This window comes from Talpa europaea (assembly GCF_964194135.1).
Source record: "Talpa europaea genome assembly, chromosome: 10".
Classification (NCBI taxonomy): domain Eukaryota; kingdom Metazoa; phylum Chordata; class Mammalia; order Eulipotyphla; family Talpidae; genus Talpa; species Talpa europaea.
Window position 1 is genome coordinate 54,087,550 of NC_140077.1, and position 26,113 is coordinate 54,113,662.

The following is a 26,113-nucleotide window of genomic DNA, read 5'->3' on the forward strand; positions in this document are numbered from 1 at the left end:
TGTTTGCTGGAACATAGTGGTGAATTAAACAATGATTGTATGGAATCACTAACTGCATATCCTAAAATCTTTGAGGATTATTCTTAACTGTTATTCCACATGGATGTGGGAATGGTCCCAATTTTCTAACTTTGTCCCAGGGTCATGAAGTGAGTATTCAAGGGCTCTTACTTGACACTATTATCATGCTTCTTACTACTCCACGTTCAGTGAACTTAGGATTCTGTCCAGTACTTTAGAATGTTTTGAATAGTCATTATATCTTATATTGTGATTATATAGTCAGCACCTAGGGGAAATGAACACAGTGTAATCCACTGGACTCATTGTAGAAACTAAAAAGTTTCTAATGAGGTTAATTTCTAATTAGGCTGATACTTACGATTTGATGTCTTAATACCCTCACTCTATTATATATTTTAGAGGGTTGCTCTGTGGCACAAAGAGCTGGGTCAACTCAGACTCTATCACTACATTAGGTCCTTAAATTATCCTGATACTGCTCTTTTCTCATGATAACTATTCTTGAAATAACCATCAATTGTGGGGAAATAGACACTATACATTCTTGCTCTAGAAGTGTAGGTTACATTTCCAAGAGAACCTTTTAATCTTATTCAAGAGACACCTTTTAATCTACTGTCATTGAGTCTTAGATCTGGCAACTGAGCAAGGACAAGACCCAGACCTTATCAGCTCTTTAGTCATGGTGAGAACTTTGGATTTTCTCCTGAGTGTGTCAGGAAGCCATGTGATAATGATGAGCAGGAAAGCTAAGTGATCTGAGTCATATTAACCGATCATTATCTGAGTCCTGCAAAAAAAGAGCATAAGGGTGATGATTAGGAAGTTTCTGATAGTGACTGCCTCATTCTTGGTGAGAGATAACAGGGGCTTAGACTTTTGTGGTTATCAGCCAGGTGAAGAGAAACAGGTTATGAATGTGTTTTGAGAGTAGAGCTGACAGGATGTACTTCACCCAAATTACTCATTCACATAACCACATTAAGTTTCTCTGGTGAAATGAGAGTATGCTGTGACCCTGTCTAATTTGACAAAATTTACTTAACAAGGACCTTGATTTTCTTCCAGTACCTCATGACATCAGATTGCATATACAAAGTAATAAATATGATGAGATAAAAGAGCTGACAAGAAGAAAGAGGATGGAGGTATTCTCTATTGAGAACCTTGTCACAGAAGACAAGAACAAAATTGCTACAACTTAGAACAGCATCAGGCTGTGATTGCCAAAACTGCTTTTCTTTTCATGGGCTAAGGATTCTCTACTTTCCCCATGAGAGAACAGTTGCTGGGTCTTCTGCTGACTGGTGCTTAAGGTTCACAAAGGAGGACTAATGAGGGATGCAAACCAAAAACCATTTAGCTGGGGTTCAGTTGGAGAGAAGGCCTTGTGAAAATCAAATGAGGTCAGCCCCCCCCCCCCCAAATGACTCATGTGTGTGAAGGCAGCAGCTCTTTTTAGCAAATCTTATACCTCAAGAGATGTCTGAAAATGACAGGATTTCTAAGACTTGCAAGATTATAGCATCTCAATATTTATCAGCAAGGAGTTTTCTTAAATGCTATCTTAGTTAGTGTGCTAAAAACCTAAGGCAGCCAGAGAAGATAATTGCTTTTCACTACACAACTAAATAGTGGCAAAACTGAAAGTGAAATTATTAGAATTTCTCCTGACAAGATTTGGGAATGAAGAGTTATTGCAACTGTTTCTCTTCTATAGCATTCATGAATATGTTTTTTCTGCAGAATGTATATTCCTAAGGATGAGTAGAGAGCCTTATTTCTCAGGTTTGAAAAACTAAATGAAAATATAATCAGACTTTCAATGTTGCAATTGTTCTTTAAACATAGATCTTCATATATGAGTTAGCATGATTTCAAGTGTTGTTTGAATAGTCAAAATACTGATTAGGATGTTCAAAACTTCCAATTTTTGCAAAAACTTGAAGTCCCCAGAAATTTTTTAGGAACCCATTGGCAAAGTGTTCTATGTATTTAGCAATATTTTTTTAAGGTTGGAGAGGAGAAGGCAGTGTGTACGTTTTAGAGGTTGCCGTTGTAGCTATTTTGGCCAGGTAAATTTCTGCTATCAACATGATAAATGAAACAATTAGTGCATTAGAACATTACCACATTAGAATAAATTTTACCGATTTATTCTTTATATCTTTAAATTAGCATCAGCAAAAGACATCCAAGAACCATAGAAACTGCAGAATACGATACATATCAAGAATTTGTGTGTAGAAGTATCATCTTAGAAGTTCTTTTTTTTTGACAAATTTGATTCACTGTCATTTGGGTCAGCTGTTCTGTGAACCTTCAGTTGTATTATAACATGCTTCATGTACCCAATAAAAATGGCCCTTCAAGTATCATTTTTCCATTTGACTTTTTTTTTTTTAAGATCACGTTTGGTGGTACCCAGAGAATTCATTTTATTTTTTGCATGTTTGAAATTTTTAATTTGGAACTTGTGCCCCAAACTGGTGTTTAGTGTATTGCTAGTTTTGACTGATGATGCCCAATTTAATAATATAGTTTACTACTCGGTATTCTTTTAGGGGTTGTTCAATAATGGATACATTTAAATCCCAGATCCAATTGAAATGGAGCAAAAATCATATCTTTGCTACCCAAGCCAGGTTTTATAATATTCTTTTAAACCTAAGTTTGTAGTTTTAATTCATATAGTCTCTTCTTGACAAATAACTGAGGAATAATGTTTCCATAGGGAACACATCCACTCCCCGAATTGCAGGAAGATCCAACTTTTCTCATTCTCTTCTTACTTCTCATTGGCATTAATAAAACACCAGCAACCACTATTGCAGCTTAGCCCTTCTGATTCTGGTGTGATCTCAAGACAAGGGCCTAGATTATTCTCCTGTTTTGTTTTTGTTATTTTGTTAATGCTCAGTTGCTAACACAAAGCCAGAACACAGGAAGAATTTAATACCTCTTGGTCAAACTGATCACATTTCTGTACTTTAATTCCAAATACTTTAACATGGTTTTCCCACTCTTAAGGCACATCACAGTTGACTCCAGTTACTATTCACTTATAATCTTGGATGCCTAACTTGTTAATAATTTGTAGGTTCATTGCTTCTGATATAAGAACTCAAAGAGGTTATTATACTTGTCTCTACAACTAGACTTTAAAAAATTTCTCAGAAATAATTTTGTTACTAATGTATCTAGGTTCTAATGCATCACTATTAATGTAAGACATGGGGGAGGTATTTGGAAGGAAATATTTATTGATCATGGTCTGTACTGCCTATTTTATATATTTTAATTGTCAGCAAACTGAAACTTTATGGAGATTTAGTGGTAACTCTTGTCCTGTTTCTATGTCTTCATAAATATTTTTGAAAGATATATAAAGTATCAGCCATATGCCAGTCTTTTTCATACATACAAAACTGATGAAAAAAATCTCAGCCACCACGGGGTGCTTACGTTATAGTTGAAGAACACAAAGATTAAAGCAAACAAAGTGAGGAAATACGTAGCATTTTAAGTGCTAACAACAACTATGCAGCAGAATACAGCAGGGAGCTTGGAATAGGAATATGGTTTAGAAAGAATTGTTGTAAGTTGATTGCAGTATGGCAATTTTTAGAAATTTGATGGAAAAGACAACTCTGGAAATGTGACATTTGAGAAAAATCTTGAAGTTTAGATTGTAAGGTGTAGAGTTCCCGGAAGAGGTCTCCAGGGTAGAAATATAATATGAGGCATCAATATATAGATAGTATTTAAATTTATGATAATGCATAAGACTGCCAAGGAAGAGAATATAGGTCCAAAAGAAGCAAAGGACAGAGGTACCAGGGGACATTCTATCACTCGAAAGTTGTGAAGAAGTGGAGAAATCAGCAAAAGAGAAGCGTGAGGGAAGAGTGACTAGTGAAGTAGACAATAGCAAGGAGTCTGACATTCTGCAAACCACATGAAGAAACTATTTCAGGGAAGCTGTCAAGTCTTACAGAGAGGCTGCATAAACAAGAAGTGAGAAATAAATATTATCTTTCATAGTATAAAGACAAAAAGTGGTTGTGGTATATGTTGGGAAAAAAGCCAATTGCAACACATTTTAGGGAGAGAGAGAGGATAAGTATAATTAAATAGTAATTTAAAAAGGAACAATAATACAATAACAACAAGTGGAGATAAAATTGGCAGGGAATGAAGATTAAGAGTATGTGGATAGAAGTTATCAAGCAATTAAATCCGATTTAAGGAACTAGTGGAAGATATATCCTTAGAAAGTGCACAAACAGCTGCTTGATGGTAAAGGATGAAAAGATAACTAAGTAAACAATAGTGTAGAGAGGTGGAGAGAAGTTGTGTCATTAGGAGATTTCTTTTCAGATGATTCCAGTTCCTTCAGTGAACATTACAACTACTTTATGTGCTACTCTATGCCTATTATGTTTCCCACAAAACATAATTAAAGGAAACTAAATTATTGCTTTGGGCCATGGGACTTTATCTAAATGAAAATAAAGACTAGGTAGGAGGTGGGGAAGGTATGAGGAGAAAGTTTGAAGTAGTTGTCAATAAATAATGGAAAACAAGTAAGAATGATAGGTAGTACTAAACAATGTGAGATTAGTGTTAGTACAATTAGTAATAAAACTGTCAGATATATTTTCTCTGGAGGTTCAGATGCAGAATAGTTTGAGAACTATATTTAATCAGGTTGTATTTGTTCCACTAGAGCATCATGAATAAAATAGGATGGAGGATGGGGATGAGTATGTATTTGAGTAATTAATTATTAAAATTTATTTATTTTGTTTAAGAACTGTGGTGTAGGCCAGATGTGTGGGGGCAGAGGGGTGAGAGGATTTACCAGAGGCAGAGTGGGGAGTAGAGCAGGCAGATCTACTGAAATACACTGCTGAGGGGAATAGCGGGCGAGACAGGAGAGTTCTGCTACACCATTTGTGGGTAGCTCCCTGGCTGGGGATCAAACTCAGGTGTTAGAGGAGATAAGGCTAAGACTTAACCTCTAGATCACCAGGGACACCCTCAAGTAATTGATTATAATGCAGATTAAGGACCCATGAATTCACAGGTTAAGAAGTAATATAGGGCCTCCCCTGCCCGCAGCCTCTGCAGGGCTAGTTCGTTCCCCGGCTGCAGGTGAGGGTCCTCCCACCCAAAAAAAAAAAAAAAAAAAGAATGGTTGGTTATCTCAACCAGTTGGGGGGGAGAAAAAAAGTAATATAAAAACATGAGGGGGTATGACAAATGACAAAGTAGTTTGAACAATAGATGGTTAGTCCTGATGAAAATGAAGAACTTCCTGGTGGTGCAGGGGGTTGAGCACTGCACTATGGAGCGGTCCACAGCCTCTGCAGCAGGCTCCATCCCCGGCCAGCTGGGGAGCAGCCCACATGGCACAGCGGACCTCTCCTGTCTCGCCTGCTGCTCCCCTCAGCAGCGTACTTCAATCGATCTGCCTGTTCTGTTTCCCACCCTGTCTCTGGTGAGTCCTCTCACCCCTGCACCTCTGGCCTGTGCCTCAGCTCTAGTATGCATAAATAAATAGATCTTTAAAAAAAAAAAAAAGAAAGAAAATGAAGAAGTGTTGAGGAAGTTGAGTGAGCTGAAGATAAAAGTTTGTATCAGAGGATGAAATATTTAAAAATTAAATTGAGGATGGAGTGCACTTATGAGGAAAGATGAGCTCAAGTATGTGATAAATGCTTGTGCTCACTAGTATTTCCAGTTTCTTCTCTTTCTGACCATATTGGAATAGTTCACTTTCATGTTCCTTGAGTTTGGTTTGTTCATGTAACTTATATTGATTAATAAAATGAGAGAGGAAGAGTATTCCAGTGTGGATGCATTGAAAAGCCAGTTTTCTGCATTTTTTAAAATCTCTTACTCAGAAGCAGATATGAATATAGTGAAATGATCATAAGTATGGTAAATGAGATGTAATAAATACCCCAATTTTCTGTAACCCATGGTAGGTCGTAGCTCTAATCCAAAGATGGGCAGAACCTGGCTACCAGGGCAAAGTTAGATCTTTGAGAGTTTACATCCTTGAATATTTAGTGACCACGTGGAGGTCAGTTGCCCTGAATAGAAGGTACATATTTAGGTTAGAACTACTATCACAGGGTCTTTTAAAGGATGAGAAAGTTTTGTTATGTTAAACCATTGAGAGTGTGGTAATCTTTGTTACTGCAGCATAATCTTGGCTATCTGGCTCACCACAAAAGCTTGCTTAGGAAAGTGAATGGCTGACAGGTTGAGTGACAAGATCACAGAAGGAGAGGAGGTCAAAGGAGAAGTCAAAGGATAGAAGGATTGTCTGTATGAAAATTTGTCACCCAAAATTAGATAGGATAAATTTAAAGGAAATGGCTGTGAACTAATTGCTAAAACTTTCAAGAAATGATGTGGAGATCTTAAATGACTGCAAAAAGCACTTGATCATAGATGGTACAGTATGTGGACATGAAATGCAAACAGATATTTATGAAGGAGAAAGAGGAAAAAGTTTAGAGCTAGCTATAACAAGAATAATCAAGATCTAGTTATTTAAAACAAGAAGATCTTTCCAAAAATCATTGAATTCTTCAAATAAAATGTAGTCTGAATACTGAAATATTCCTCCTTTCTCAGAACTTTTACATCTACACTTTATTATGTATATACTTTATAATGGTTTCATATAATTTATAAGTCATGACTTTATTAATTTTTCCTTTATTTTTTAAATTCCACAATTCAGTCTAATACTTGCCTTTGCTAATAATAAATTAAGAAATGTAAATTATTTCTATATTTGGAATATTACAATGTGCCAGAACTCATTTTACATGAATTTCCATATATTCCATGTTCCTTTTCAAAAACTATGTCATCTGTTTGGTTTAACTTTTCACTGTGTTACAATTAATATTATAAATTAATCACAGTAAGGTTAATATTTTTGTGAATTTGGTTCTATTGCTTGATTTTATTAAATAGTTGCTAAATTGATGAATATGAAGAATAATTCTGAATTACTAGTAACTTATTTCATGGCACAGAAAAACTTTAGTGTTATATATTTAAGTATATAACAATATTTTGAAATAGGTTTTAACTCATGTCTAAAGAGTAATCATGTGAATTCCATATTACTTTGGAAAATATGTCACAATAGAGAGAGGGGAGTAAAGCTTTATGTTATTACTGGTGATAAGCGGATGAATTTCCTTTATTCTTCAACCATTTACATTGGATTTGAATCAAAAAATTACTTTAGAAATTCCTTTGTGAAATTCTATGCAATCTATTAAAAGTTCACATAAATAAATAACTGAAAATGCTCAATTACTATAGAAAGATACCATAGATATATCCTACATAGAAGCCACATAGAAAATGTTAAAATCAACCAAAGTACTAATATTTTTACTGAAAATATTGACTTTTATTGTCAAATTTAATTTCCTCTATGTTGTAATATAATTATATCTGTTTATTTCAGTACTTTTACTTTTGGGCATTCCTATTTGCTGACTCCTTTGTTGTGGCATTAGTTTGATCTTCATGATCTTTAAATATGAACAAATAAAGATAAGAGATATGAGATACTATTTTGGAAAATACCATAGATTGTAAAACTGTGAAGCTCAGCCTTTTCTTTATATCGTAAATTTTATATCCATAAGCTTTCGTTATATCATGTCCTACAAAATTCACATTTAATTATATCTTAATTTAAAATCCCTCTCCCCTTTGCCATTTTCAGACATAAATGGTATATTAACTCTGCTTTATTAAATCATACTGAAGACTAAATTTCCTTGATGTACTGTTTATAGCATATTATGAAAAATTTGTTAATTATAATTAAGTGATGTCCTTAATTTTATCCATCAAAATTAGGGGATGAATCATAATTTCCTTAATTCCTATTGAAAAGCTTTGTCTAGTCCTTGACTATAATAAATGTGCTTGTTTTCTATGAGCAAGTATTGAATGTGTACTTTTTTTTAAAGATTTATTTATACAAGAACCGGGGTACAGGCCAGATGCGCGGGAGGGTGAGAGGATTCACCAGAGACAGTGGGGAACAGAACAGGCAGACTGATGACATACACTGCTGAAGGGAGCAATGGGCAAGACAGGAGAGGTCTGCTTCGCCATGTGGGTTGCTCCGAGGCTGGCAGGGATGGAACCGGCACTGCAGAGGCTGTGGACAGCTTCACAGCACTATGCTCATCTGCCTGCGCCACCGGGGAGGCCCAGAATGTGTACTTTTTGACATGAATTATCTTTTATTTAATACTTGTAACAATCTTGTGAGATAAAATTTACCATTTTATTCTCTGAAGCTATGACTTAGTGAATTTAAGGAATTTGCTCAAAGTCTTACTTGCCCAGTTGTTGGATGCTGTAGTTCCCATCTTTGACAACCCACTTGCATTCCTCTACTTTGTAGACTCAGTCCTTATCAGAGCACGGGAAATGAAAAGCTAAGCCTCTATGTTGATAAGTACCAAGTTAACACTTAGTCAACCCTTCTGTATCTCTTCTGCTAAAGCTAAGTGAGCTTCTATCCTACATCTTTTGAAGTATAGGGGATTAGAGCATCTCCCCTACCCACCTCCTTATTTTGATCTCATCTCTTTGAGTAGGTATGACCTAAACTCATCTACTTTCTGTAGAATACAGATGATGAACCCTAAGTGAATTGTGACCAATTTATTTCCAGATATTCCCTTTCAAATTTAAACCCATATTTGGATTAGAGCTACCATTCACTATAGGTCACAAAGGACTCAGTGTATTCATCACATTATTTTGTGGCACTGGTACTTTTTCCCATCAGGTTCAGTTAAGTCAGAAGCATCCACCATGTGCTTCATCCCGAGAGCAAGCTTATTATCTGGGCTAATCCTGTAATCAGGTGAACCACTTCTTGAGATATGTCATATAAAAATTTGAAAGAAAATACAGCAACTTTATCCTATAGGAATATACCATAAAACCCATAACTACTAGTAAAGAGGTTTGGTAAATTCAACAAAATCAGATATAAGCTCAGTAGATGAGACTTAGGAGCAGTGTTATCATTGCCTAATTTTTTTTTTTCTGCACTCCAGGACAATTGTATTATAACAGGATTTTTGCTTATTCACATGTAGTCTTAAAGATTGCTTGATGTATACATGATACAAGTACATTTTTGGATATTACTTAAATATTTAAAATGTCTAATGTCCATAGTTGCAACATCTTTTTTTCCTAAGTACTCTGTAAAACATTTAAAAATATACTAGATAGGAAAAATATTCCTTCCTAGAATTTAATTCAAGGGGAAAAATGTTTTAAAAACTTAGGTATTTTAATGATGAAATACTGTTGGAAATTTTCAGCCATACAGGCTTTGAAAGCCTCTATTTCTGTTTATTGCTTGCTGTCTTTCAAATCACCAGAAATTCCATGGTATTAACGGATCACCATTTCCTTCGCAATCCTTTTACCATCTGTTTTTATCATGTATTTTCCTCCTTCTCACATCTTCCTCATATTATGTGTGTCTCTTTTTTGCTTCATTAACATCGATTCTCAGACTTTGTCAATAGAATGAATAAAACCTATTAAGGAACCCCATAAGCAAGCTCAAGATTTTATTTCTGATGATCACTCAGGTTGAATTAATTAGCATGCATTTTGTGAATAATTTATAAGCCTAGAAAGAATAGGATCATTAATTGGGATGATTTTCTGTAGGTTTGTAAATCATTATTCATGACTGATAGTTATGTAAAGAAAGGACATTATACCTCAGTGTGTATTGTCACATATTTCTCCAGTAGCAGTTGAAAAAGAGTAATTGAATGAATTATATTCTTTGATACAGAAATCTATAATGATAAATTTAGGACAAATGTGTGGAAAGAAATGTATTCAGTTGTCAGAGAGTTGCTGATGATGTTAATACTTTCCCCCCACTGCATTCTTAACTAGGACTGTTTAAACAGAGAAGAATGGGGGAAATTTTGAGAGCATAACCCCTTGACTTCTGTCACTTTCTTCCACATCTTTATATGTGAAACGTTTTCCTGGGAAACTGGATAAGGTGAACATAAAGATGAAGTTGGGAAATCACCCTCAATGTGGATAATCTTCCTTGTATTTGCAACCACTTTTTTTTTTTTAAGATTTATTTATTTATACAAGCACTGGGTACAGTCAGAAGCGCGGGAGGGTGAGAGAATTCACCAGAGCCAGAGTGGGGAACAGAACAGGCAGACTGATGAAATACACTGCTGAGGGGAGCAGCGGGTGGCAGGAGAGGTCTGCGTGTCATGTGGAACCCTTACCCGGTGGCCGGGGATCGAACCTGCACTGCAGAGGCTGCGGGCAGCTTCGCAACCCAGCGCTCAACCGCTGTGCCACCAGGGAGGCCCTATTGGTAACCATTTTGATTAAAAAGCATAGTTCCTAAGTAAATTGGAGTACATTATCTTTAGTGTAGTAAATTATCCTTAAGTAGTTTATCAGGGTCAACAAAACTAAAACCAATATAAAAATCTAATTAATAGTATGGTAGGCTGAACAAACATTGCTCAGATGGTTTTCCCCCAATGTATTTGTACACAACCTGTTTAAGCATAGACAGTATTTACTGAGCACAAATAGTTCTAAGCCTTTGTATCTGGGAATTCAATCCCACTATGTATTTTTTTTTTAATTTAACATAGTCTTGGTTAATTAACAATATATAAATTATTACTTATTTCTTCAAATCAAGTAAATTTGTTGTGTGGAAGGCTTGATAATATAGCCATGAAAAAGAGGCCTAAAGATGTTATGTCTAGGTAAATGGACTTGGTACTTTAAAAATATTTAGTTTAAAGGTTATTAATGCTTCATTTTCTACTTGCAACCCATGATAAGCCTTATAAGCTAATTAGAAAAAAAAATGTGAGGGGAGAAGTAGAAAAATAAAAGAGCTGTTCTCAGGAATTTAGTCACAAATTTTCCAAAGTAATGATATCATGAAGAAGGAAACATCTAACACTAAATCACCAATGCTCTTATACAGGAATTAGTATGAGAGATTTTTTTTTTTAAATCAAAGATATTTCACTTTGCCTTAAAGTTGAAAAATTTTTGGTGCATAAAAAAATATTAACCATAAAAGAATTTAATTTTTTTTATGATGAAAGCATGATGTTTAAGAATGGGCATTGCTTCTTTTCTGAAGTTTCTCAGGATGTCTTCTAGGGATTGTGTTCACTTGAATACAGAAAAATAGTCTATGTATGTAAGACAATGTTGCTAGCTTATAGATGGGATATTCCAAGTTCTGTATAAAATTTAAACTTAGCTATAGATATAAGTTGGGCAAGATTCCTTCAAGGAAGGAATATTCCATTGGGTAAGGGTCTACAATATGTCTAAATCTTCCCCCTAAATTATGAAATTACTAGTAATTTATATGTACTACTGCAATGCAGATATACTTGATTGTAAATTATGCTGGAAACTAAGAAAATTTATTGGTGAGGAGGGAGAAGTTGAAAACAAAAGGAGCAACAGGTAGGGAATACCAAGCCATAGAATGAATTGTTCTTTGCCCTGCCCCACCCATAGAATTGTTCTTTTTTGGTGTAGTTAAGGCAGCCAAAAGTATGAGGAACATGGGCTTAGTTTAGGAAGACAATACCTATTTGTGTATTATTAGTATAATGTGTGTATTAGTATAATAATGATGAGAATAGCAGCTCCCATTTATTGAGTACTCAATATGTGTGAGGCATTATCTTTAATGCATATTTACCCAATGGAATGGCTACTAATGTTTCCAATGAGAGATAAGGAAAATCGATCACTGGTCAAGCAACATGCTAGTTATCAGGTAATAAAGATGACAAAAATCTGCCATAGATCTATCAAGAGTGGGGAAGTTAAAGATTCTTTTTGTTATTTCTGCACTTGAGATTGGGATGTCCTTAGTGACTGCTTGACCAATTGAATCATGCAGAATTCTGATTCTATACCTTCCAAGGGTAAGCCATTAGAAGTTACCACTTCTCTCTGACCACTTCGAATGCTCAGTCTTTGAGAAGTTAACCTCCATTTAAATATCAGACTGTGAGGAACCCCCAGTTAGCTATTGTGAAGAAGCAAGGGAGAGAGAAAAACATCTGATCAGCCATAGTTGGTCCAACCAGCCCAGGTCAGGCACCATGGGTGCGAGAGAGGAACTACATGGACGTTATAGAGAATAGATATGACCAAATATATAGAAAATAACTATCCAGACAAAGCAGCAGATTTGGGACATGTGGCTCAGCCATCTTCAGCCATTTAAGCCACCCTAGTTGACATATTTTAACATTTTTTTAACTTTTTTTTTATGGAGGCATGTTTTATTTATTTATTTATTTATTTTTGTTTATACATGCACTGGGTACAGTCAGAAGCACGGGAGGGTGAGAGAATTCACCAGAGCCAGAGCAGGGAGCAGAGCAGGCAGAAGGACCGAAGTACACTGCTGAGGGGAGCAGTGGGCGGCAGGAGAGGTCTGCGTGCCATGTAGGACCCTCTTCTTGTGGCCAGGAAGCAGCCGGGGATCGAACTGGTGCCGCAGAGGCCGCAGGCAGCTTCGCAACCCAGCGCTCAACCGCTGCGCCACCAGGGAGGCCCTAAGCCACGCTAGTTGAAACCACATCTTAATGGAGCAGAAATAAGCCATATTTGTTATGTTTTGCCTAAATTCTTGATTGATATGATTGAAAGCACATCTAAATGGTTGTCATTTTATGCATAGAAAACCAAGATAGAATACACAGACCATTATCTCAGTAATGTTAGAAATCTGATTATAAGCCAAGCCCTGTTCTAAACACTTTACATATATTATTTCTCATTGAACCTTATTGTTTACCTGCAATTACATGTTCATTTAAGACAGGGAACTGAGATTTAGCGAGTTAGTTAACATGTTCAAAAATCACACATGTTGGTATTATTATTATTATTATTATTTTTGTTTTCTTTTAATGTCCAATATAACTTTGGGTACATATTTATTTTGTATAATTATTTTTTAACTGAGGTACTATTGGGGTACCCCCATCAAGTATACAACCATAGTGCACCCATGCCAAACTCACCCAAAATTATCACAATAGGCTGTTGTGCTTCCTTCCCTCTGTTCTTTCCTCCTCTCCCGCTCACCCCACCTCCTTGGTGCCTGTGAATATTGATGCCAGTATTTTCACTCTTGTCTTTTTTATTCCAAAACTCATATTATTTACCACCATGCTGGTCTGTTTTTAGGCATCCAGCTTAATAAATTTTTGCCAATTGTTTGTGCATTACTAAGAGATCTTGTACCTATTCATCTTGTACCAATCTTACATCTATCTCCCATGGAAGTATGAAATCATTCACAAATGTGTATACTTATCCACTCACATTTGTCTAATGCTTGAGAGATTCATTTTTAGTGCTCTTGTCTTTTTCTTGCAAGAGAATTTTATTTGAAACTTTTTTTCTACGCAATGTGTTTCAGGGGTAAACACATTAAATTATAGATTATTTCTGGCCATTTCAACTCTTGAGGGTATAGTTCTAAAAATAAGAAAACTTGAACAGGTATAATGAATAAATGAAATAACCCTTTTGTTCTTAATATGTGTGGCATAATTTATTTGAATGTAAGCCTGAAGAACAATAGTTGTAATTGCTTGCTATTTATCTGCAACATAAAGTTAATCATATTGTAAAACCAACATGTGACGGGAAATGGCAGAACAAATGAATAATAGCCACTGCCTAATATCCACTGTTTAATTTAAACATTGCACAGAGAAATTATGCAACATAGAGACTTTATTGCATTTGGTATGGTAACTAGTCACTGGATGGCAAAAATACTAGGATATGCAGAAAGAATATAGCCCCCAAGAGTATCAGGGTTACTGAGTTTTTTTTTATAGGAAATAACTGAAAATTTAAGAATTGAATTTAAAAAGTTTCAAAATTTAGTTAGTGAACTGGAAGATAGCTGGAGAAGTGAACCCACTTTTGAAAGTTTTCATATATAGTGTAATAGGCATAAAATCTCATATTATTTTGGTTGTTGTTTCTTATGTTTCATAGACTATTCCAGTACTGCGAAAGATTGTGGGATCTTAGATTTACAAAAAAAACTAAAATCTGAAGGCAGGGAGATTGTCTACAAACTTAATCATATGTTTTCATCTAAATTTTGAATAATATTCAAAGAAAATAATAAATCTTCTGTGCCAATTCCACAGCAAACCCAGAATGGTTTCTCCTCCTTTTCAAATGGTTTTTGGTGGATGTCTGTGAACACTGTATCTGGTATCCAGATGCAGTATGTCCTGTAGTTAAATGAAATCTCTCTTGACAGGCTGACTGATTCTAGGAAGCAGATGATGGGGGGTGAATTAATTTAGAAAGTCACTATTATTGTACATATCAGATCTGTCACCTCTCAACTGTGGGAGTGTGCATCATCTCAAGAAAGATAATTTTTACTGAGTTTAAATGAAGTACCACACAAATATCTAGGATGTCTCATTAGCGTCCATTCTGATACCTGAAGATTCTTTTTATTTATTTATTTTATTTTTTACATCATTGTTCATTTTTATTATTTATTTATTTATTTATTTATTTTAATACAGGAACCACTGCTTGCCTGCTTTCTTTCTTTCTTTCTTTCTTTCTTTCTTTCTTTCTTTCTTTCTTTCTTTCTTTCTTTCTTTCTTTCTTTCTTTCTTTCTTTCTTTCTTTCTTTCTTTCTTTCTTTCTTTCTTTCTTTCTTTCTTTCTTTCTTTCTTTCTTTCTTTCTAGATTTATTTATTTATTTATACCAGCACTGGGTACATTCAGTAGTGCGGAAGGGTGAGAGAATTTACCAGAGCCAGAGCAGGGAACAGAGCAGGCAGACTGACAAAATACACTGCTGAAGGGAGCAGCAGACACAGTAGGAGAGGTCTGCGCGCCATGTGGGACCCTCCCTGGCAGCCGGGGATCGAACTGGCTCTGCAGAGTCTACGGGAAGCTTCGCAACCCAACGCTCAACAGCCGCGCCACCGGGTAGGCCCTCATTGTTCATTTTTAAACAATGTTTGTGCCCCCACTCAGGTGTAGTCCCCATAGAGTTTCAGTCACCAATGCACCCATGAACCATCACCTCAGTCCCCTGTGCTTTTCCTCCCTCCCTCTGATCCCTTTCCCTTCTCCTTCCCTGAAGGATGTCTGATTTATAAGTGTCCATTTTTGTTTTGTTGTATTTTGTGTTGTTATTACTTTTTTACACTGATGACGTCTGAAGATTCTTGTTTTAAAATTTAGTTCAGAGGTGCTGGACTTCCCTCCCATAATATCCCATTGTACCCAGCTCTGTTCCCTCTCTGAATATAGTGTATCTATTTCATACTGGATATAATATGTGTATTTCTTTAGTTACCTCTAAGAAATCAAAGGAATGGAATTTGTATGAGTTTTGTTTTCTTTTTAAATGAACTACGTATTGGGATACCTGGAAATTATGGTGTTACATTGATGATGCTGTCTTGTCACCTTAGGACTCAGAGATAACGTGCTAGCTATGCAGTAAGAGGTCCCATAATCTTTGTAAGTACAGGAATGAGCCACACTGTGAGCCCATAATAAGGAGTTAGAGAACTGACTGTAAACTTGAGACTGATTGTCTAATCTACTGTTCTTTGGCAGCTAACTCTTCTTCCTTTCTTCTCTGCCATCAATACCATAGAGAACTGTTTTCTCATTTATTAAGTGAAAGTGTTAAACAAAATGCATCTAAGGATAGCCTTAATTTAAACAAGTGTATGAGTCACTAAAATAGAATTGTTTTTGCAGATGGAATGCAAAGACTTTATGTATTTATGTCTCCTTTGTTGAATAAGAGTTTATGGGATATCTAATCCCTAATCTCTACTTGCTTAACTCACTGATATAGTTCTGAGACACTGAAAATAGACACAAAAGCTCAAAGTCCCCTAGATCTCTCTCTCTCCTCCTTATTTTCATTCTCTCTTCCTTAGAAAATATTGAACTATATTTCCTAAAGCTGAAGTGAATTCTCAATTTTCCATGTCATAACCAAAAAGAATAGTGATTCATTGACCAAGAATCCACCCTAGAGGTACAGAGTAGTTTTTGTTTTTTTCTGATACTGAGGTGACTATGGATTTTTATTTTAAAGAAGTTTAGCTCCTTCAAAGCACATCTCTCTCTTGGATATCTCTGAAAGTATCTCTACTTCCTTTGCCCAGTACAGATATTTGCACATAAAAGCTACTCATTAACTTTGTTTAGCTGACTTTTTAATTGACTGGTCAATAGATGCAATCATGTAAAAAAGCAATAGTTAAGATTACTGGATCAAGAAGATGTGGTATATATACACAACGGAATACTATTCAGCAATCAAAAAAAGATAAACTAATGCCATTAAGCAGCAACATGAATGGAGCTAGAAGGAATTATGCTCAGTGAAATAAATCAGAAGGAAAAAGAAAAATATTGGATGGTTTCACTTATAGGAGGAGTACAGGGGAACCATATAAGACATCGGGGGAAAAATAAAAACAATACAAAACACAACACAACAGCACAAAAACAGACAATTATAAACCAGAGACACCCTGCAGGGGAGGAGGAGGGAGAGGGATCAGAGGAAGGGTGGGAGGAGCACAGGGACTGAGGTGATTGTGCACAGGTGCATTGGTGAAGGAAACTATGGGGACTACACCTGAAGGGGGGGGGAAGCAAACATTGTTTAAAAATGAACAATGATGTAAAAATATATAAAAAATTAAAAATTAAAAAAATAATTAAGTTAAGGATGAGTGCTATGTTTTCCAACATAGAACTATCCTAATATATTGGAGCAGATTCCATCCACATTCATATACAAAAATAATTTGACTTTGTCATTTGTTGACTCTTGGTTTATCCTTATCTAGTGTCATGCTGCGCACAATAATGCCAGTCATGGAAGAAGTTTGAAAATACAATAAAGACTGTATTAACCACAAAACAGATCTACCAAATTTTCTTGTGTAGCTTGGAAGCAACAACTTTTCATCTTTACAACCTGCTAACAGCACTGACAATTACATTTAAGTGGAATAAGTACAATAGTTGCCTACAGGGATAACAGAATGTAGGATATAGGAACTATTTTTCAAACAAAATATAAACTACTGCTTTCAACAGAAAACTTACAGAATAGTTTTCATGAATCACAAATTTCCTCAGATTCATGGAATGTCATTTTTCTAAAATATGAAAAAAGATGACCCTTTACACAACAATATTTTTTTATTATAGCAGTGATTATCCTTTATACCAACTGATCATACATCTGAAAAATTTTGAAGTGCTTTTAGAAACCTGTAAAAAAAAGGGAAAAGGTAGAAATAGATATAGTTCCATTTCTGAGTTAAGTGTATTCATTCAATGTCAACATTGCTGTGAGTAGCAACTTCAGCTTAGTGTTAAATAGGAAATGTTTATTGATTATCTTCTCTGCACAAGGCAAAGTAGAAGGAGTCTTCGAGCCCCAAAATTATACTGGACAATTTCATCTTCCAATTTATCTATATTAATGAGAATTTATGATTTCTTTCATATATCTTTGTCTTATAACCTTAGCTACTTTAAAAATGTAATTAAGCTGAATATTGCTAAATTTTCTGATGATAAAAAATCTATAATTGATTTTCTTTTTTATAAGATTAATTTATTTATGCATACAAAATCTGGGGTACAGTCCAAAGGTGCGGGGGCAAGAGGATTCACCAAAGACAGAGCGGGGAGCACAACAGGGTGATGATGACATAGACTGCTGAGGGGAGCAACAGGCCAGCCAGGAGAGGTCTGCTGCACCATGTGGGTCGCTTCCCTGGCCAGAGATCGAACTCATGCTGCAGTGGCCATGGATAGCTTCATAGTGCTACGTCTTACCCCTTGTGCCACCAGGGAGGCCCCTATAAGTGATTTTCTTAAACTGTAAGCATACTATAGGTAATCAAAATTGTGTTTTATAATTTTTTTCATTAAGGTAACATTGTCTTACAACACTGTGTAAAATTCATAAATATGAGATCCCACCTCTTTAGATGTCTTCTACCACTCCACACCCACCACCAGGATACCCAGAGCCCATTATAGTCTATTTCACCCTTTCCCACTTTTGCTTTCCCATAGTCCCTCCCTACCTTCCCCTCAGTTTTACAGGCACATTTCTAAAGTTTATTTTTGCTTTGGTTTCATCTATTTTGTTTCTCTATATTACACATGTGAGCAAAACCATTCTGTCCTTGTCTTTTTTTTTTTCCTTGTGCTTTATTTTGCTTCACCTAATTCCTCCAGTTCCATCCATGTTGTTGCAAATGGTAAGAGGACAAGACAAACCTTGAAAGTTGACCATAGATCTGAGGCATCCAGGAGAGGAGAAGGAAGAGTACAGAAGGGGCAAAAACAGGGTGGTGGGGAGAGCCCAATGAACTATGGTGATGGACTATGGGTGCTTTGGGGTGGGAGAGGTACAGGGACCACCCCTAAAGGGAGAAATCTTATACTGTCAAAAAATTAACAAGGATGTAAGAAAAAGGTTCTTAATTAAAAATCAGTCATAAAATTAGTCTTAAAAAGAGTACATTCTCTTCAGCACAGTAATCAAAATTTTAAATGACTCTACTGTTTTCAGAATTAAAATCTTCCATATGCATACTGAAGGCATATTCCATAATTACAAACTGTTTTCCATCATTGTCTCTTGAGACTTCCTATATAGATACATCAGGAGTTTTCTTTTACCTGAACACATTCTTGCCTTTGGTTTACACTATTTTCAATTCCTGAGATTTTCCTACCTACCAGTAAAACTGCAGTCAATTTTTCAGCAGGACATTCATGAAAGTTTTTCTGACCTTATTCTATTTCCTTTCTCAAAATACTAACAATGTTTTTCCTTAACTCTCTCTGAGGGCAATAATTTTGTTAAGTTAAAGCACTCTGTACTGTTTTGGTTTGTTTCTTTAATTATTGTCATCCTAATGGGAGTCAAGTTGTATCTCATTCTGCTTTTGATTTGCATTTCCCAAATGACTGTAAATCAGAGAGTTCCCCTCCTCTTCCACTTGAGCAGTACAGCTCGAGGCTAAAAACCTGTGTGCAATTTTTCAGACTTGACAGTAGTAATTATAAGACTTTGCCTAGCCAACTTCATGGGGAAAGATGTCTACCCCACACCATACTTGGTACATGCGCTGCAGTCTTTGAAGGGAATTGCAGTCAAGGACTCCAACCAGCCTACCAGGCCTTGTCTTGTCCGTATCTCCTTTTCTAGATGAGCTACTTCTGGGACTTTCTGCGGAGCCCTTCCTCATGTGCTTCTGCTGTGATCTCCTTATGGACAAATGGGAGGAAGCTTGAAAAAAAAAATGTTCTTCTACTCAGAAAAAAATGTTCTCTTCAGTACTTAGAATTTTTTCTCTCTTAGACCTTCTACCTCACCTCTGCCCCATCCCAGTGCTTTTCTCCTTGATTCATTAAGCTGCAGGAGTCTGATTTTCATCTCTTCTTGCTGTTAAATGATCCCTACCTTTGTGCTGATCCACCCAATCCTTTCCCAGCACATGGTTCCATGGGGAAAAATGGAAGTGAGGAGAGTCAGAACATTCCATCGAAGAGCCTCTTATACTATTGCAGTAAATGATTAGATGTTTGACAGTCACTTTTATTTTTGGCTTGTTGTTATTTAATAGTTTACTCCAGTATCTGAGAACTCAATATTCTCCAGCTCAAGTGAGCTCTAAATAGTTTTCACCTTTCTCTTCTTGAGTCTTTGAATATTTGGTAATTGGCCACTGGGTGCGAAGCACATTGTTTTGTCCTAAGTGCCATGAAAGAACTCAGGGTTTTTATTAGAAATACTCAGATTAATGTTTTCAGGTTGAAAGAATAGGAAGTATGACTGACAGTGCAAAGAAAATGAAAAATATAATCAAATAAAACCATCAAAAATGCCATCCTGAATAATAGAATTAATATGTGAAGAATGAATAGGGCTCAGGAGGATGCTTAGAAAAGCAAATCTCACCTATAATAAACAATACAAGCAAAGACACAAGTTATGAAAGAACATCACTGTAACTGTGGAATCTTCATAGAAAGGGGAGGTCCAGGGTTCCTCTCCTACCAAAGGAAGCATGAAGCTGAGCAGTGAGGAAAAACCAGAAAGGACTGGACTTCTCAAACTAAACTTAAAGAGGACTTGAAAAGATAGGCTTGGAGGAGGCACACTAAGCAGAGAGACATGTGAGGAAGCAGCCACACTTGCTTCTTAGCCTTGGACTTGCACCAAGGACTTGGGGGACATGGAAGAAGACACTTGGAAGAAACATGGGTGAGAGACCAGTTGGGAGACTGATGATGGCTTCCTTTATCTTGATTTGTACTTTGATTGTGCTCCTTTCCTTCCAGACTTGTCAGGTTTCTTCTGCCCCTTTCCTGTGGTTCCCTGCCAGAAGGTGGCCTTAGCATTGTGGCAAGCTTTTGGGCTTCAATGGTCACGCTTTGGGCCAACTTTATTTGGCTGGGCATTTACCACAGGGGGATGGTTAACTTTGGGTGTTTTATTCGGAAATAATATCCTTTCTCTCTTCTCTCTATTGCACACTAATTCTATTAAATTATCTTCTATTGAAGATCTTACATGCTAAGGGTATGTTTTTGTCTTTATGTGGCCCATGGCAGAACCTCTTTAAAGCGTGTAGGGTTTGGGGGGGTCATGGTCTGCCTGTTAACATCAGGACTGTGAAAAACATCAAACAGTTGCAAAAGAGTAAAGGGTGTGTTTTCAGGATTGTTGGAAGTAAGTGTAGAAACAGTAGTAGAGAAAAGTCAGCAATATCCCTATGTAATGAACAACAATCTGTGAAAGTACTTTTACTTAAATATGTTTAAGTGAAATAAAATTTACATAACATATAATCCACCCATTAAAAAGTATAATTCAGTGTGTTATAGTTATTAAAAAAATCACATATTTGTAGATCTAATTGGTTTTAATAAATGGTTTATGAATTGGGGAGTATTCCATTGATATACTGCAAGGGGTTAACTAAAATTAAGTGTATTTAGAAACAGACAATTAAGTGTATTTAGAAAAGGTGAGGCAAGTTTAGTAGCCAAAGGGAAAAGAAAAGACTATTTTTGGTATAGCTTCCTTCCCTCAAAGCAAAGCAGGAGGGAATGGTTCTTACACAGATTAATATATTGGTGTTAATTAGGAAACTCTGGATGATTAGTTTAGGATCATAGTTTTGGGAGAGGTTGAAATTACAATAGGTATTAAGTCTGGGTGAACATTTACATGAAGGTCTCCATGTTGGACCTGTTTTATTCTCTTTTAAACATAGTGTATCCACAATGCTATACAACCATAAACACTATCCAATTTAATATTTCCACACCCTTAAGAGAAATTTCACACTTTCAATTAGTTCCTACCACATCCCTTAGAAATCATCAATCTACTTTCTCTCTCTGAATTTCTCTATTCTGGGAATTTAATATACGTGGGCTCATGCAATATGTGGTCATTTGGGACTGACTTCTTTCACTTAGAATAACATTTTTAAGTTTTATCTGTATTGTTATACATTCATATTCCATTTCTTTAAAAGAACAAATAATATTCCTTTGTATAGATAGAGCACATTTTGCTTATACATTCATCAGTTGATGGACATTTGGATGGTTTCCACTATTTGGCTATTATGAATCATGCCACTTGAACATTCATGTATAAGTTTTTGTATGAACATATTTTATGAATTCCTTGGGAGTGAAAATTCTGGGAAATGTGGTAACTCTATAATTAACTTTTGAATGATTGTAAGACTGTTTACCAGCAGCTACACCATTTTACATTACCAACATTAATACATGAGGATTCCAATTCTCCACATCTGTACTGACATTTGCTATTTTTCTTCTTCTTTTTTTTTAATTATAAGTGTGAGGTGAGTACCATACTGTGTGAGATGGTATACCACAGTAGTTTTCAGTTGTATTTCTCTAATGAATAGTGAGGTTGAATTTCTTTTCACACATTTATTGACTTTTTCAAAGAAATGTCTATTCCAAACCTTTGTTCATTTTTAATTGGATTATTTGTCTATTTATTATTGAGTTGAGAATTCTGTATATATTTTTTATATGATTTCGTTGATTATTTCTGAACTGGTTTTCTATGTCTCTCCTTTTCTTTTCCTTCCGGGATCCCCACAATAGGGATATTACTTCTTTTTAAGTTGTTCCAGAGAGCTCTAACAATTTCTTGAAATAAGATTTTCATGAAGTTTGTACATAAACTGACTCTTCCTTATACACAGACACACGGACACACACACACACATACACATACATACATTCTCTGTAGATTATGATGCTTTTTGATTGTATTTCCCCTCAGTAGAGCATTTTTCAAAATCGGAGTCAATTCTCTCAAACCCTGCCTCTACTCTATCCACTAAGATTATATAATATTCTAAATCCTTTGTTGTCATTTCAATGTTCACAGTGTCTTCAATTCATGCATATAAAGCAAGTCTGCATTCATTTAAGTTTTATCTTGAGATTGCAGTAATTCAGTTACACATTCAGTTTCCACCTCTGGTTTAGTTCTCTTGCTATTTTTACCACATCTGAACTTACTTCCTCTACTGAAGTTTTGAAACCTTCAAAGTCATCCATGAGAGTTGGAACCAACTTCTTCCAAACTCCTGCTGTGTTAATATTTTGACTTCCTCCCATGAATCATGAACATTCTTAATGACATCTGGAGTGGTGGATACTTTCCAGAAGGTTTTCAATTGACTTTGCCAGGCCTATCAGAGGAGTCCCTATCTATTTATAGCAGCTACAACCTTATGTAATGGAATTCTTAAATAATATAGCTATAGAGTCAAAAGGACTCGTTGGTCCAAGGGCTGCAGAATGGATGTTGTCCTAGCAGGCATGAAAGCATCAATCTCCTTGAACATTTCTATCAAGCCCTTGGGTGGTGAGGTGCATTGTCAATGAGCAGCAATATTTTGAAAGGAATATATTTTTTTTTCTGAGAAGTAGGTCTCAGCAATGGGTACTGAGCTCTTTCTACCCATAAGGAGGGTGTCTTTTCCCAATTTATCTACCAACATTAGTACATGAGGAAGTTACATAGTGCCTTTTGAAAATTCAATAAAAAAAACAAAAGGTACATTGTGCCTTTTGAAAATTCCCATAAAACTTCTTTATACTCAATAAAAAGCCTATAGTCACAGGATTTGGAGTTAGACAATTTTGTGTTTCCTCACTTGTAGAACAAGTTAGTAAGCCCTTTTGAACCTTAGATTTCTAGTTTATAAGGAAGGGATAACAAATATTTAACAGTGCTGTTTTGGAAATAAGGAGTACTACATATGTAGTATTCCTATTGGACATTCTGGAGAACAGTAGAAGCTGAATAAATATAAATACTGTCATGAAATAATACAGTTATTTAGTCAGAAATGAATCTAGGTGTTGCTGTGAACATATGGTGTAGATATGATTAAAATTTACAGTGCGTTGACTTTAAAGGAGGTTATGATGTGCAGGTGTTCATAATTAGGTGTTACCTAATTAGTTGAAAGTTTTTGAAAGCTAAAACTAAGGTTTTCCAGAAGAAGAAATTCTGCTTTTACTATAATATCAGCTGTTAAAGGAGCATACCATAAGGTCCTATAAATTTCAGATTTGTCAGTTCTCATGACTGTGTGAGCCAACTTCTTAAAATTCATCTTTTTATATAAAGATTATTTATCTCTTATGGTCTCTTTTTCTGAAAAAAACTAACACAACATGGCCTCTTAATTTTCTTGGATTTGTTTTATTTCTTGCCTCACAATGGAAGCCAATTTCTATTGATAATATCTTCCTTGATCTTGTCCCCAGTTAAAAAGAATAGCCTAGAACATTAAATCAACCCTATTCCTTAAAAAACGCATACATACTACTTCATATTATTATTTTTGCATTTTATGTGGACACATACTTATGAAATTTTACTTGGTTTGTATTCCTCAAATGTTCCCTTGTAGACATTTCATTTAATGGCCCGTTTTTGCTTCCTACCTGGGTTACAGTTAAGAATTCCAAGGATTCCAAATAACCACTTTCATCTTTATATGTCAGTCTCCTCCCTAATTTGGTTGTTTTTCCCCCCAAGATTATGATTAGAGCTATATAGGTTTCCAGATGATTTAGTCAATATATTTGTATAGCAACAGCCACAATATTTTAATTAGAATTGTAGTAGAGGGTTAGTGAATAAACCTTCTCAAAATTAACTTGATTGTTAGCCCATCATCCTAAACTCTGGAACGTTTAGAATTAAGTGTTGTTTATAAATTTATGCAAATGTTGGAATCATTTCTTAAAAAATAGTAAAAAAAATATTTTATGACAATATATGGAAAAATCTTAGCACCATCGGAGAGCAATAGCTTTGACTAATGTAGCTTTTTGGTTTATCTCAAATAAATGTTGCTATAGAAATTTTGATGCCTTTGAGGACTATTAGAGCAGTACATGCAATATGACTGCCAGATCCTGAAGTGAATTGTGTAAAGAAACAAATACCAACTATTGTAAACTTAAAATTATGAAAAAGAAAAGCATTATATTGGCAAGGTACTTAAAATGATTTAATGAAGAAACATTAGAAACTACCATCAATTCATTATATGCAGCAGATGGAACTGAATAATTATTCTGACTGAAAGTTTTTATGAAATTATTGTATAATCTAAAGTGAGATTCCACTTTTGACCACCAAGACAAAGAGTGATTTCAAATAATTTCTTAATTCATCTTTACCAGAAAACATAAATCACTATAAATAATGAAAAAAATTTAAAGAAACTCTCTTCCTTCCAAATCCAAAATTCTATTATAAAAATACATATCCTTTGGAGACAATTAAAACAATTGACTGGAGAAGGGATCATGTTTTCTATTGAATCAATCCATAGGGGGTTGGATATTTCCTATTGACTTTAGAGAAGCAACAACATCAGCTGATAGGTATTTCATAGAAGAGAGAGCAGTCCAGAGAGAAGTAATTAAGTGCATGTAAATAAATGGTGGACTTAAGAATCAGACAGACATAAAATTGTTCCAGCCTCAATACATTATGTTACCTTGGAGATATAAACTACTGTTTCTGAGTTACCACTGTTTTCATTTATCAGGGTAATTTAATAGTTATACCTTGTAAAAATGGTTGGAACATTAAGTGAAAGAACTTAAAATTTTATCTATATTATGTATAAATCTAGTAAAGTACTTACAGAAAATTAATCCAAGAATCAGCGTTTAAAATTTTTCCCTAACTTTATCTAAACCTATTTCTGTGCCTAGAAACACCCAGAAGCATTTGAAGGCAGTCATGATCCCTAAACCCATTGTTTTCTCTTTCCCCAATTAGGCATTTCCTAAAGAAGGATAAAACCACACTGACTTTTCGATTTTTCTCAGAATAGGGAATCTCTTGGAAAGTGAAATGGGCACAATAGAAACAGAACAAAGCAAAATAAATGGAGAGTCTGGTAATTCTAGGAGTGATCTCTGTTACTGGTGATACCAGGGAGTGAATTGGTATTTAGAAGGCCTGACCTAGCTCATATGTAATGTAATATGAGGTTAAGACAATCTGTAATTTTGTTTTCTCCAATGCCTTCTATTTAGACTTTTTGACAAAATCCTTTAAAAGTTTTCATGCTATTGAAATAATTTCTCAACCACAACCTTTTCTTGCTGCTACCTCATGAGTCAATGTATCATAAGTCATTTTCATTTGTTACTCTGGTATGATCTATACTTAATGCATTTTGTCTTTTCTTTACATATGAAGCAGAGAAAAAATATTTACTTATTTGATTGACAGATAAATTGGTTTGATGTGGTGGTTACATGGGATTTAGTAGATGAATAAAGGTCAATTATGTGGGCTTGT